The sequence below is a fragment of the Vulpes vulpes genome, chromosome 1 (genome assembly GCF_048418805.1).
Source record: "Vulpes vulpes isolate BD-2025 chromosome 1, VulVul3, whole genome shotgun sequence".
Lineage (NCBI taxonomy): Eukaryota > Metazoa > Chordata > Mammalia > Carnivora > Canidae > Vulpes > Vulpes vulpes.
The window spans coordinates 136,043,066-136,056,684 of NC_132780.1; the positions used below are offsets into that span (position 1 = coordinate 136,043,066).

Sequence of the window (13,619 nt, forward strand, 5' to 3'; positions counted from 1 at the left end):
GTTTGCGGATCACTGTCAGTCATGAGCCCTTAGATATAAAGCAGCCATGACAAACAAAACAAAGCAAGATGCAGCAACAGGCAAGTACCTGGAAGCCTTCACAGATTTGAGAGTGTGAGCCCTTGCTTGTGTTACTACCCTGAGAAAGGAAAGTCAGTAAATGGGGACTGCGTGGCACAGGGCCACCAGCAAGATGGTGGGAGTTCCCAGGGATCTAGAAGTGTGGGTTGGCCATGACCAGGATGGGTCTGGCTGGGCAGCTCCAACAGGCCCAAGGACAACACAACAGAAGAGTGTAAGAGAAGAAAGGTTAAGAATCTAGGGGTGATGCCAAGATTTTTGACTTGGGAAAAACAAGTATTAAAACTCTCAAAAGCTGAGCTGTGGGCCGGAGCACAACAAAATCTCATGGCACTTGCTCAGGTCTGAGGGCACATGTGTATACACACGCACACACACACACAGCCACCGAGTTACCTCCCCCAACATAAGAGGCTTCTAAAGCCGTTCGCAGTGCCATGGGGATCCAATTAACCACAGCATCTCACAAACATTAAAACACTAGTTAGACATGAAAAACACTGCTGTGGCCCATCAAAGGCAAGCTACAGCTGATAGAGCAGCTCTGAATAAAACAAAGACCTCAAGACAGCAGAGTTGCTTTGGAAGCAATCAACTTTATAACCACAATTTGACCCAGGATTTTATAGCTGAGACAAGCAGAGGTTTGGGCAGCATGAGGCTTACTACCTAACACGTGTGTCTTGGAGTGGCTTTCTTAGCCACCCTATACCTCAAGTCCCCCAGAGCAAAGTCACTTAACAGGGAAACTGAATGCTGTATTGCAAGGAGATGTGGAACACGTTCTGGAGAGGTGGGTCACATACTTCCTTTCTTCAAGTTTTCCAACAATGTTGAGATTCTGCTTTCTCTCCAGATGAGACCACTTTTGGGGTCTGTGCTTTGAAATCCTGGCTGGAGGCATTAGTGCTGCCACTTACTGTTGTTTTAAGGACACCTATTTATTATGTAGTTCCTAGCTTCTAGTCTTTCACCTCCTGCCTTCAAATTCCTCAGACTTCTAATCCAGGGATTCTCAAAGGACTAAACAATGAGCCTCTCAAAAACAGCTGGAGAATAAAGAGGCTCACTGTGAGGCCTGGCGAGGCCTGGCAGGATGCTCCAGAGCCCTAGGCACAGTCACTGGTGACTGAGCAGCCAGGGCTGCTCTGATGAGGCAGGAGGAAGGAAAGGGATCAACAGTGTGAAGTGGACAAGAGAGCAGGACTGGCTGGCCACAGTGGCAGCCAGAGTTAGCTGGCTGAGGAATCGGTTCAAGAGTGCTTCAGAAGAGACCACAGAGGCCTCTGCCAAAGGTCACGAGCCCCCCTCTATGAAGAAAACGAGGGACCACTTTCCCCTGTGCTTGCAGCTCCTTCTGCTGATGAAGGAGAGCAGCCTCAGAGTGTCCTGCTCTTCCAGGGAGAGCGTAATGGAGAAGGCTGGTGCTGAGAACCCAGGCACCTGGAGACTGATCAGTGGTCACACCTGAGAACAGCGGTTCTGTTGCAATTTGGCACTTCTGGAACAGTATATGTGTGGTACTGTGCTAAGAAAGAAGCACTTTTCCCTTTGACTATTGGACCTGTGGCTGTCCAGCTTCCTGACTGTTGGCCCCAATTCTGTCCCGGGGCACGAGAAGCACAGAGTTACAGAGTTTGTCCTCCCCTCCCAAGAGCCCCCACCCATCAGCTTCTCACCTGGAATATTGCTTTGGTTCTAGTGTAGACTCTCATTAACTCTCATCCCTAACTGCTGTTTCCTGTTTTTCCATCTCCAGTCTCTCTCACTGCTAGCTCATTCTAGATCCTGTTGTAAGCACAACATACACAAATAAGGCACACCTTTAGCAGTCCTGTCTTCTACCTGAGGAGAGAATAAGATAAACTGGCCAGCATGGTATCCAGGGACTTCCACACATGGTCTGGTCCCAGTTTGTCCCTCCAGCCTTCTCTCCAGCTCGCTACCTATTGACACGCTATACTTCAGGGGCAGCCCAGAACACACTGTTGGACAAACCCTCTTCACCCCGAACCAAGAATGGCCAGTCCCTGGACCTCCCAGCCCATTCTTCAGTCATGCCAAACCACACCTAGTTACCTGAATGCACCAAGGTATTGCACATCTTGTGTCTTTGCATGCCTTTTGCCTCATATGTGCCTCCAAATCCCCTTCCTTATTCCAGATGGTGCTGCAGCCAGCATCCACTTATCTTTCAAGATTCAATCTAAGTGCTACTTCCACCAAGAGACCTTTCTCAACCCTTCTAAGGTGGAACGGTCACTACCTCCACTGTGTCCCCACTGTACTCAACAGATACTTCTATGGTGGCATCTGGAATACTTTACTGCATATATATATATATATATATATATATATATATATATATATATATCTGTTGGTCTCTGGAATACTTTACTGCATATATATATATATATATATATATATATATATATATATATATATATATCTGTTGGTCTCTGGACCAAAACTGAGCACCAATAAGTTTAGGGACTTAAAAAAAAGTGGCACAGGATAGATGCTCATCAAATATGTGTTGAAGGTATGACTAAAAAATGTTAGTGCCAGCCTCTGGAGGCCACAGAATTAGTCTCTTTTCCACACGATAAATCTGCATACATTTTAGATTATTATCAGGGGCACCTTGCTGGCTCAGTCAGTGAAGCATGCGACTCTTGATCTGAGAGTCAGGAGTTCAAGCCCCATGTTGGGCATAAAGTTTACTAAAAAAAAAAAAAAAAAAAAAAAAATCATTATCATGACATCATAACTCCCTAAGTCTTGTCTTAACTGGGTCCTGTTTTATCCCTGGCTCCTTCAGTTCACAGCACTACCCACCCCCCGGCCCTAGCCCCATCTTCATGAATCAGCTTCCCAAACTCTCATCACCTGGTTATTTTCAATGTACTTCCTCAAGCATAGACATGTGTCCTGACCAACAAAGAGCACAACAGGAAGGTCACATGGGCATCTGGACACTCTGCACCCGGTGTAGATTAAGACTGCCCAAAATTTATAGCAGCTTTATCCTACTATTAGCTCATATTGAGTTCGTGGCCAAATAAAAACCACAGCTTTTTCACATAAACATTTCTCAAGCTTGACTGCCCCCATACTGTACTTGGGACAATTGATTTTCTGAACCTCAATGGAGGGCATCACATTTATTCCCATTAAATCCCATCCTGTTGGTTTGGTCCCACTTTTTTTTGGTCCCACTTTAGAGGCTGGGAAGGTCATTTTGAATCTCATGTCTGCCTTCTGTCTTCTGTCAGGGCATTGATAAAAACAGTGAAATGTTGAAATGCCCAGGACCCAGGACAAAGTCAAAAGGTACATACCAAGAGCTCTTTCCCTCCTCTCTGGTGTCTCCATGTTGGCTCCCAGCCCATTCCATCAGCAGTATGTTCTCCACAGCCAACCATTCCCCACCATCCCTGCTGTCACCAACCTAGTCCAAGACCCTGTCATGTCTCTTTTGGGTTATATCAACAGCCTCCTTACTTGTCTCTCAGTTCCTTATTTATCTTCCTCCAATTCACTCTCCACACAGTCACCAAAGTGATCTTTAGAAAGCAGAAATCAGTTCATAGTACTCCCTTGCCTAAGACACTAAATAACGCCCCACTGCTCTTAGGCTGAAACTCATACTCCGGCCCAACACCTGAAGGTCACATACGATCTGAGAGGTACTGGCCAGTCCATCCCATCTTGCGCTGTCTGGCCTCTTTCTCAGGCTTCAGCAGCACCAGCTATCTTTCTGTTTTGCATACACACCAAGTTCATTCCTCCTTCATAGCCTTAAATTTTCCTGAAACTCTCTTTCCCTAAGCCTTTTGTAAGGCCTGCTTCTATAATACTTAGCTCGAATGTCACTTTGTCAGAGAGGCCTTTCTGAGCTCAAGTAGCTGCTTTTTGTCTACCACAGTCCCATCACTACCTATATACTCTCCTGTTTGATTTTCTTCACAGCATTTATCAGTAGTTGAAAGTTTATTTATCTGTTATGGCTTGTCTCCCCCCCACACCCCACAAAGATGTAAACTTGATGAAAGTAGGTACCTCATCTGCCTTGTTCAGTGCCTAGCACTTGGTGGGTGCTCATTTATTTGTTAAGGGGATGAAAAATAGTGAAAATTATGGAATCAGGAGAAATAAAGTATATTTGCTATGATTTCCTTTGTTTTTTTTTTTTAATTTTTTTTATTTATTTATTTATGATAGTCACAGAGAGAGAGAGAGAGAGGCAGAGACACAGGCAGAGGGAGAAGCAGGCTCCATGCACCGGGAGCCTGATGTGGGATTCGATCCCGGGTCTCCAGGATCGCGCCCTGGGCCAAAGGCAGGCGCCAAACCGCTGCGCCACCCAGGGATCCCCCTATGATTTCCTTTGTATGAATAAAAATGTTCTTGGTTCCATTCTTACCACTGTTATTATCAATTCTGCTTTGTTATCAATATTTTATGATGCCATCAAAGAATCAAATAGAATTACCAGTATGGAGTTAGGTCACACAATAATTGGTAGTAAAAAGGCATTATGTGGGATAACACAGACATGCTACTTAAAAACCGGGCACTCTGAGAGACCTCTATGATGCTAGTGCAGAATTAACATGTCACATGGAACTCTGTGGTTATAGAACTAGATTGCTTTCCCATCAAAAGAGCCATTTATAAGGGCTGTTGCTCAATCAGGTCAAATTCATGTAAATGTCTCCAATCCCTGCATTTATATATACTTATTCTAGTGTAACATTAGGGGCAAGGATCATTCTGATTTCAAATTTTGAGTTTTATTGACTTAAAACCCCCTACAATGGCAGTATAAGGCTCTATAGTAGGGACTCCTACTGTTGACCAAGTATCCAACACACTACGTGGGCTATGAACGGGACTGGAATAGTTCATCAAAAGCCTGGCAGCTCATCCACCACAATGCCATTAAGCCAACCCTCCTGAAGCCTACACTGGCTCTCAGTGGTCTGCTGTGGCCTAGCCACATGTGAGGAAAATAGGGCCATTTTTCACTATGTCAGGAAGGCTCTCCTTTCACCCCAAAGCCTCAGAATGAGATCTCTGGATTTGCAATTGTAAATTAAAAATGCATTAGGGGTGCTTGGGTGGCTCAGTTGGTTAAGTGTCCAACTCTTGATTTCAGCTCAGGTCATATCTCAGGGCCTGAGATTGAACTCCATGTCTGGCTCTGCGCTGGGTTTGAGGCCTGTTTAAGACTCTCTTTCCCTTTCCCTCTGCTCCTTCCTCCTTTCTTCCCCTTCTCTAAAAAAGTATTAGAGCAGTAATCCCTGGTCTAGCCACACAGCTCTGGAGAGAGCCATAAGTGGCAAAAGGAAGAGGTGGGGTGGGAGCAGGAAACAGGAGAGAAGGGAAGAGTGAATCTCTTACCCATACCTCTCCTCTTCCTTCTCAAAGGAACTGCAAGGAAAAGGCAGAAAGAAGTTATGCTTCCTTGTTACAGTCTCAGTGTACTCTCTTCAACAGCTAAAAGCCCACCAACAGTAGTGTGGTGCTTCTGTGAGTCAAAGTTGCAGGGGGTCTGGAATCTCGAATTGGCTGTAACAGGGCAACATCCGGGCCTTCCCACTGCACAGAGCTGTCCCTAGTCCTTTGTGGACTGGCCTGGGAATGCCCACTGACTTTGTCTTGTTTAAAAAATAACAGCTGTTGTGTGATATAATTCACATACCATAAAATTCACTTTTAAAGTGTATAATTCACTAGTTTTTAGTGATATTTACAGTGTTGTGCAACCATCACCACAATCCATTTTAGAACAGTTTCATCTCGCCCAAAAGAAATCTATTACCCTTTAGTAGTCATTCCGCATTCTTCCCAACACCCTTGGCCCCTGGGAACCAGTAGTGTACTTTCTATTTCTATGGATTTACCTATTCTGGACATTGCATGTACATGGATCATACAATACATGGCTCCTTTCACACAGCAAAATGTTTTCAAAGTTCACCAAAGTTGTAGCATGTATCAGTACCTCGTTCCTTTATTTATGGCTAAATAGCACTGTGGATATACCACATTTTGTTTATCCATTTATTCATCCATTGACAGACTTTTGAAATGTTTCCAATTTGGGGCCCTTATGACTAATACTGCTGTGAATAGACACTCATGTACAAGTTTTTGTGTGGATGTAGGTTTTCGTTTCTCTTATATGCCTAGAAGTTGAGTCTCTGGGTTCCACAGTTCCTTTCTAATGACTATGTTATCCATGAACTCCTCAAGTTCTAGCTGTGACTTTTAAGTCCTAGATCAGGAGATGGATGATCTCCTAGATCCTGCAGGCACATCAACACATACTGAGCTTCTATCAAATGGCAGGAGTGTGGTAGTGAACAAACCAGCTTGGAACAAACTGCCTTCCTTACAGAGAAGAGGTAGGCAAGTAAAATGCTTTCTTCTGAACTCTTTAAGTGGCTTCATCACTTAACCAGGCCTGAAATCCTCCCCTCCCTTGCTAAGTCTGTGAGTCCAGTTTCAGGACTGATCAAGGAAGAGCAGCTCCCACATTTAGCTTGAGTTGGGGATCTGGCTATTCCAGGTTTAGTCTGGAGAGGTTGGGTTGGGCTTCATAAAGCAGATGACACTGAGCTGGGCATAAAGGATGACCTAGAATTCACCAGAGAAGGTGGAGGGGGTGGGGATGGACACTAAAGACCAGCACTCTATTAAGAACACGTGGATATTTCACGAAGATGAGAAAGTACAGATTGTCTCCAGAGAAGGAGTAGTAGCCCAAAACACTGAATGCAGGCAGCATATACAGAAGCAAGAAGAGATGAGGTGGCTATGATGTTTGGGGTCTGACTGTAAGATCTTGCATGTCAGGCAGAGACATGTGGATTATGGACAAGTGGTTATATGAGAACTGTGTTTTATAATGGCAACTGTAGAGGCAGAATGGAAGAAAGACAAGAGGTGGAGGGAGAGGCCGCAGAGACCAGCTGAGAGTTGGTGAGAAGGCAGAAGCAAACAGAATTGAACCAGACAATGAAGAGAAATGGGTTGAGTATTCTTAGATGTTTCTAGGTTAGGGGGATGTAGAAAAGGGCATTAGCTTGTATGTGGCAGTAAGGGAAGGAGGAGGGTTGGATGAATGGACTCTGAGGGGCCCTTGTTAGTAGAAGACACTGGGTCAGGGCTCCTGGGTGGCTCAATCAGTTATGTGTCTGCCTAATTTAGCTCAGGTCATGATCTTGGGGTCCTGGGATTGAGTCCTGAGTCAGACTTCCTGCTGTTTCTCCCCCTGCCCCTCCCTGCCCATCTCATGTGCTCATATGCATGCTCACTCTCAAATAAATAAATAAATAAATAAATAAATAAATAAACAAACAAACAAATAAATAATCTTAAAAGATGACAACACTGTGGGTCACTGTGGGTTACTGTGTGAGGCTGGTCATGGAGGTTTCCCCATTCCCTCTCTCGGAAAGTATAGAGCCCCACAGGCTGCCACCGTACCTTGCTGATGGAAGATGCTTTCGTGGGCAGGGTAAAATGAAGAACTCTAGCTCTCCTGGCTCATATCTACCAGAGTGCCTCAAGCCTGAAGGAAACCAATGAGATATTTTCTGTTACCACCTCTCTACACATACCAGCCTCTGAGAGACACAAAGACACATGACTGGGGTTGGCATAGTTTCTGCTTCCTAACAGATCAGTGAGCCATCCGTCTGGCAGGTATACTCCACCTCTCCCACTCCAACTTTTCTCCTTTCCTGAAGTTCTTTTTTCTTTAAAGACATTTTCTTATTGAGTAAGTTTGACATGTAACTTTCTGTAGGTTTAAGGTGTATAGTGTGCTACTTTGAAACATTTATATATGATGATTGCCACTGTAGTGATATTTACCACATTACATAATTATAGTATGATACTGTTGTCTATATTCACTGTATTGTATTGTGCATTAGAGCACTATGACTTAATTACTTCTTGTTACAAGTTTGTACCCTTAGGCATTATCAATCTTACCCACCAACCCACCCCTGGTAGCCACCATTTTACTTTGTTTTCTTATAGATTTGGCCTTTTTAGGTTCCACATATAAATGATAGACAGTATTTCTCTTTCTCTGACTTATGCTGCTTAGCATAACGTGCTCTAGATCCACCCATGTGGTCACAGATGGCAGGATATCCACCTTTCCCAGGGCTGAGTAATATTCCATGGTGTAGATGTACTATATCATCTTTATCCATGGAATGCCTTGAGTTCTTCAGAAAGTCAGAGAAGCTCTCTTACTGAAACATGACATTTTTGTTTGGTAATAGGCTGAAAGTTTTACCTTCCAAGGGCTTCCTAGGGAGGCCAATGATGTAGAAATCTGCTTTCCAGGGTTCAAGAAAGAGTTCAGTGAATTCTCAACCTCACCCTGGTAACAGGACAATGAGCATAAACACAGTACCAACTCTGTGTCTCATGTGCTGTGGGTGCTCAAATATTTGTTGAAAGAAGCCCCTTTTATACATTCCAATGATCAGAGATACATAAATAGCTTCAGTTGAAGTATTTGGAAGAAAGGCTAGGACCATCAGCACCAGTTCAACAGCAGACATGAAGGTGATCTTGCTTGTCCAGGCTGAGGAAAGTGCTAGAGGAGCAGGAATGAGGCAATACGTGCTCCACATGAAACAGAACTCTTGCCTAAGCTGAATCCTCTCAGCAGGAAAAAAAGATGGAAACTAGAGAAGGGCCCAGAAAAGTTTCCACCATATTCCCCAAGAAGCCGAAGATAAATAAAGATTCTTAAACAGAAAGAGGTAAAAGATACAAGAGAGATGTAGTATAGGACAAAGCTCTTCCCAGAAGTTTCTTGGCTGTCATTGGACTTGGAGCTGCAGTTCATTTAATGAGGCCTTTTTAAATGAGTCTCTCTGGAGCACAGATTGGTATCACATAAAGAGGTCAGGCTTCTTCCTGCCCACTCCAGCAAGCTCTTCCCAGGGGATGCTTGGCTCATCCTGGGGAACGATTCCCTTCCTGAATACACCCACTGAGGTACAATGAGGTTCTTAATTCAACATTTAGGCAGGGTGGTCACACCTCCTTGGATGGGAGACCTCTTCTCTCCAGACCTGTAGGAGGGCTCAAGTTTTTGATCTTCAAGACAGAAAGCAAGAACTTGGTTTGGATTAGTTTATACCTCACTTTCTGTTCTTCCCTAGTGATAACCTTTATCTAATTCACTGTAAGTCTGAAAAATCCCTGTTAGCATTCCATTAGAAAAAATTGCCCCCAAAATATAACCACTCATTCACTCATAAATTCATTCACTTGCTCACGAACCATTTCTAGGCTACTACATGTCAGCCTTTGTGCTGAGTTATGATGATTCAAAAATAGGTAAGACACAGTCCCTGACCCTTGGGTAATCAGACAAATCTATAAATATATCAGAGACGGTCTTTGCAGCACATAGTTAATGGCTATAACCATTATAGCCTCCACACCAGCAGTGGGTACTCCGAGAAGAGCACAACACCCCCTCAACCCCATTCTGTGACATCCAGCACAGGGCTGGACAGAGAACAAGGGCTCGATTAAAAGTGCTCCAAGGACAGTTTAAACACGGCTACTTTGCTATTAATGTGGCTTCACTGTGCCTGCCAAAACCTTTCACTTCTTACCTTTTGGCAGATAGAGCCTAATACCAAGCAACAGCCCTGCTACTAGATGACAGCAGAGTACACTCTGAGGGTGGATGACCTTTCTATTCATTTAAACAACTCAACCTTTCTCAACCAGAACAGTCATCTACCTCCACTTGTGAACCTGAATTTGGCTGCCACATTTGCATGCATAATGTATTGAAAAGCCTTCTTTATAATGTTTACTTCTATGTTTCTTCTAAATGAAATCACTGAAGGGCAAATTTGATTTTCAAATCAGTTTTAAAACATCTGCCTTCTAAAAAAGTGAGAGTAAAGAGATAAGGCTTTTAGATTACAGGCAAGAGCTAATTATTTTAACTGATACCATTGTGTCCAGGCTAAAAATACAAATGTTAAAACATTCTGAATGCATTCCCACCATCTAATGGATGTTAATATTTCATTAGCAAAAGGCTTCCCGTCATGAGTTGTATACTTAGTGACTGTCGAAGGAAAAGACTAACTTCCTGACCCTTCTTTCAACACGAATTCATCTAACCTCATGCACCTTTGTTTGTTGTTCTACGTGACTACCTTTCTTTCAAATATAACTATATCTCATGGCTTCATTTTCAGGAAGTTCAAGGTATTTAATATATTGCAGGGTTTTTATGTATTTTTTTTTCACTTCCCGACAAGAATATTTGAGGTTGCAAGCTTATCTCTGGAAGTGGAGCTCCTTGTGGCTAGGATGTGACAATTAACCATAGTTTCCGGTGGCAGGGGAGATGAGAGAGAAGCAGCTGGGAGGTCTGGTTTTACCTCCTATGTAAGTTTACTGAAGTTTCCATATATTTTTTATATGTACAACACACATGTATGTTGGTGTCTGTATATCCGTCCAGCCAACACACTATCTTAGGACTTTAGAACTGCGGTATGCAAACTTTAGAAGGAGTATTAGAGACAAATCCATTGTATTTTATCTTTTATGTAACTATTTCACATTTTTGTTGCTAAGATAACAATTCACTAGGCTATTTTAATAAATTTAGCTCTCAGAGCCTATAAGTAAGCCTTGTTTTAGGAGTGGTGTTTTATAGATGTGGAGACAGAGTTATAGGCAGAGTAAAAGACTTGCCCAAGGACATTGGGCCAGTCTGTGGCTGAACTGTGGCTGAGAGCCAAGCCTACTGATTTCTAGTCCAGGGATTTTTATTTTGCATTTTATGTCGTTCATGTGCAGTTCAAGTTGCCATACTGCTCCCTTTTCTTCCCGGTGACAAGATACTGGTGAGTACTTCAAGAACAAAACCAGTAGCATAAAGGCAGAGACTGAAGTAATTTTACATTAAACCCAACCAATTCCAACACAGATTTTCACTTTTATCCATGTGCACGTTACTTTAACCACTAGCCTGTACCTTCCTCGGAGGCAGGGTTCTGACCTCCCCCTCAGCTGAGGGCCCGGGATGTGGTGGATGAGGATGCGGTGGATGAACAGTGAACTGCTGACCCACAGGCAGCCTGCACTTTACACTCTTGGTAGTTATCTGGGGCGGCCGAAATGCGAGCATCAGCCTGCTCCTAGGGGCTCTTGACTTCTGCGGCCAGGCGGGGTCATGCCTGGCAGAGTTTCAACCTCACAGCAGGTACTTCACAAAAATGGATTGCATAAAGGTCTGCATAGGCTTCCTGTCAGGAAAAGGGGAGTCCTGAAAGAAGGCAGGCCTGAACAAGTAGAGCATCAGCTAAAGTGAAGCCAAGGACTGGCTATGTTTCCCCAGCTCTAATCTTCTAGAGAAAAACCTTCAGGACTGATGCACAAATCTAGCATCAAAGAGAGAAATAAATCTGAAATCTGAGCCTGGTGAGGAGGACTCAGTTTCCGTGTGAACTTCATTTGGCTCTCAGCATCCCTGGCTGAAGCGGAACAACTGAGGTTACCAATTCCTAGGTTTAAGATGGAGAGGGTCAGTAACAATGATGAGCCTGATGTGTTTATTTTAGCGGCAAATGGTCCCAGACCTAAGGCGCATATCAGATGGAAAGGTCACTGGAGAACAACTAGAAATCAGGTAAAAAAAACAAAAACAAACAAAAAACCCACGATAACCAAGATATGTGTAACCAACATTTCCTATTTTTATCAAAATGTCTGCTTTCTCCAGAGGTTTTCATATGTGACTATTCCTTTGCCCCTTAGTTAGATCTTCCCCTTTTTTGTGTGCCATGGTCTCTCTCTATCTGGCAGTGTGGTGAAGCCTATGAACCCCTTCTCAGAATGTTTTCAAATGCATAAAAGCAAACATGCAGGGAAACCAATGGTACAGATATATAATGCTATCCACAGACCCTTTGGGGAAAATGACATTGAAACGCTCCTGGCTGGAGGTAAAAAGAACAGGTCTAATCGCTTGACATAATTGTGAGACACAGCTCAAGATTTCAGAACCTGGATGGAACCTGAGACTCCAGATCTCCTTCTACTAGGACCCTCATTTCTCAAGAAAATTTAAGTTTGATGTTCTTATTAAAGAAAAGGAATGTCTCATTTAAGAAATAATGACGACAGCAGTTTTTATATTGCTTCCCCATGCCCCTTCCCCTAGACCCCTTCTGGGATCTTCTTTGCTTCCTCGGCCCCCCATTCTAAACAGAATGGAGACCAGGAATTGGCAATGCTGGTACAAATTTTAGATCCTCTCTTTGAAAATACAGCTCTGGTTTTTCCCTGCCCCCTCACCTTACTTTTCAGTGTCGTCAAATTAACAAATCATCTGACCCATACATTTACAAAGGAGAATACTGGTCTGTAACGTCATTTCAAACAACCTAGAAAGCTAACCCCCAACCTAAAATCTAAATACCCATCATCCTAAAGGAAGCTAATCAATGACATTCAAGTCAAATGCAGGGCAAACCGCTTTTGCTTTGAAGGAAAGACCCTCACTTTTATCGCGACTGTCTGCCAACACATGATGTAGTATCTATAGTGGGGGGGGGGGTCTCCATGTAAAGTTGCTAAGTAAGAGGACTTGAGAACTATAAATAGTAATTTAATTAAATTAATCTTAGTAAACTCCAAAGACAACATGCGAGGCTAGAAATCAAATCCCAATAAACAAGTGGAAAATGGGCACCAAGTAATACTAGGACTCCAGAGATTTCAGGAGAAAATGGGCTGTTCTATTGGTACTTGATTAAAAATCTGTTTCCACCTGGGTCATTGCATTTCATGGGCACAGTCAATTCAGTTCCACATGCAGAGTGTCAATGGAAGGCCCTGCGGGAGGAAGCAAACAAAAGCAATAGCTTCCCAAACCCCATAGCCATTGCAATGGTGTATATCTGGATTCAGATGTGGGAAACAAAGAGCTATGCGGGTATGGATATACAAAATGGATCAGAAGCACTTTCTCTCAGCAACACGGTAAACACTGGGGTCTGTAGGAAACCTGGTCTCTGCCCAAGCACACACTTCTCCTAACCCCTTACTAACTCAGTAAAAGCGTGACTTGCTTGCTTTTTAGTTCTTATAAATTGTCTTCATAAACTGCACACTAGTTCTTCTGTGTTTTGGATGAATTTTCAAGCAGACGTGAGAAGCAATCATTTGACTTCAATTTGCTGTTTAGGTGACACCTGGAAAGATTCAGCTGATAGGGCAGTCTTTTTTGACATGTATGCTGTTTTTGAACTAGACTATTGGCAAGTGGTCTACTCTTTTCTTCATGACCCCACATGGAGCTCTGCACATGGAGAGGATCAATCTATCACTCTGAGGAAGAAATGCAACCTTTTGCGCCAATGACTGTGCCACAATCATCTTTTAAATGAGAGGTAAGCTCAGGCAACTTCCATATCTTAGTTGCCACCACTAACCAATATCCTAGTGTTAGCAGGTCA

The 13,619-nt window shown here is 43.4% G+C and overlaps 1 protein-coding gene across 4 annotated transcripts in view; it reads right to left on the reverse strand.

Moving 5' to 3' along the window:
* The window catches only part of BTBD9 (BTB domain containing 9), a 410,333-nt gene that overhangs the window by 46,152 nt on the left and 350,562 nt on the right, over positions 1-13,619 (reverse strand). The window lies entirely within an intron of this gene.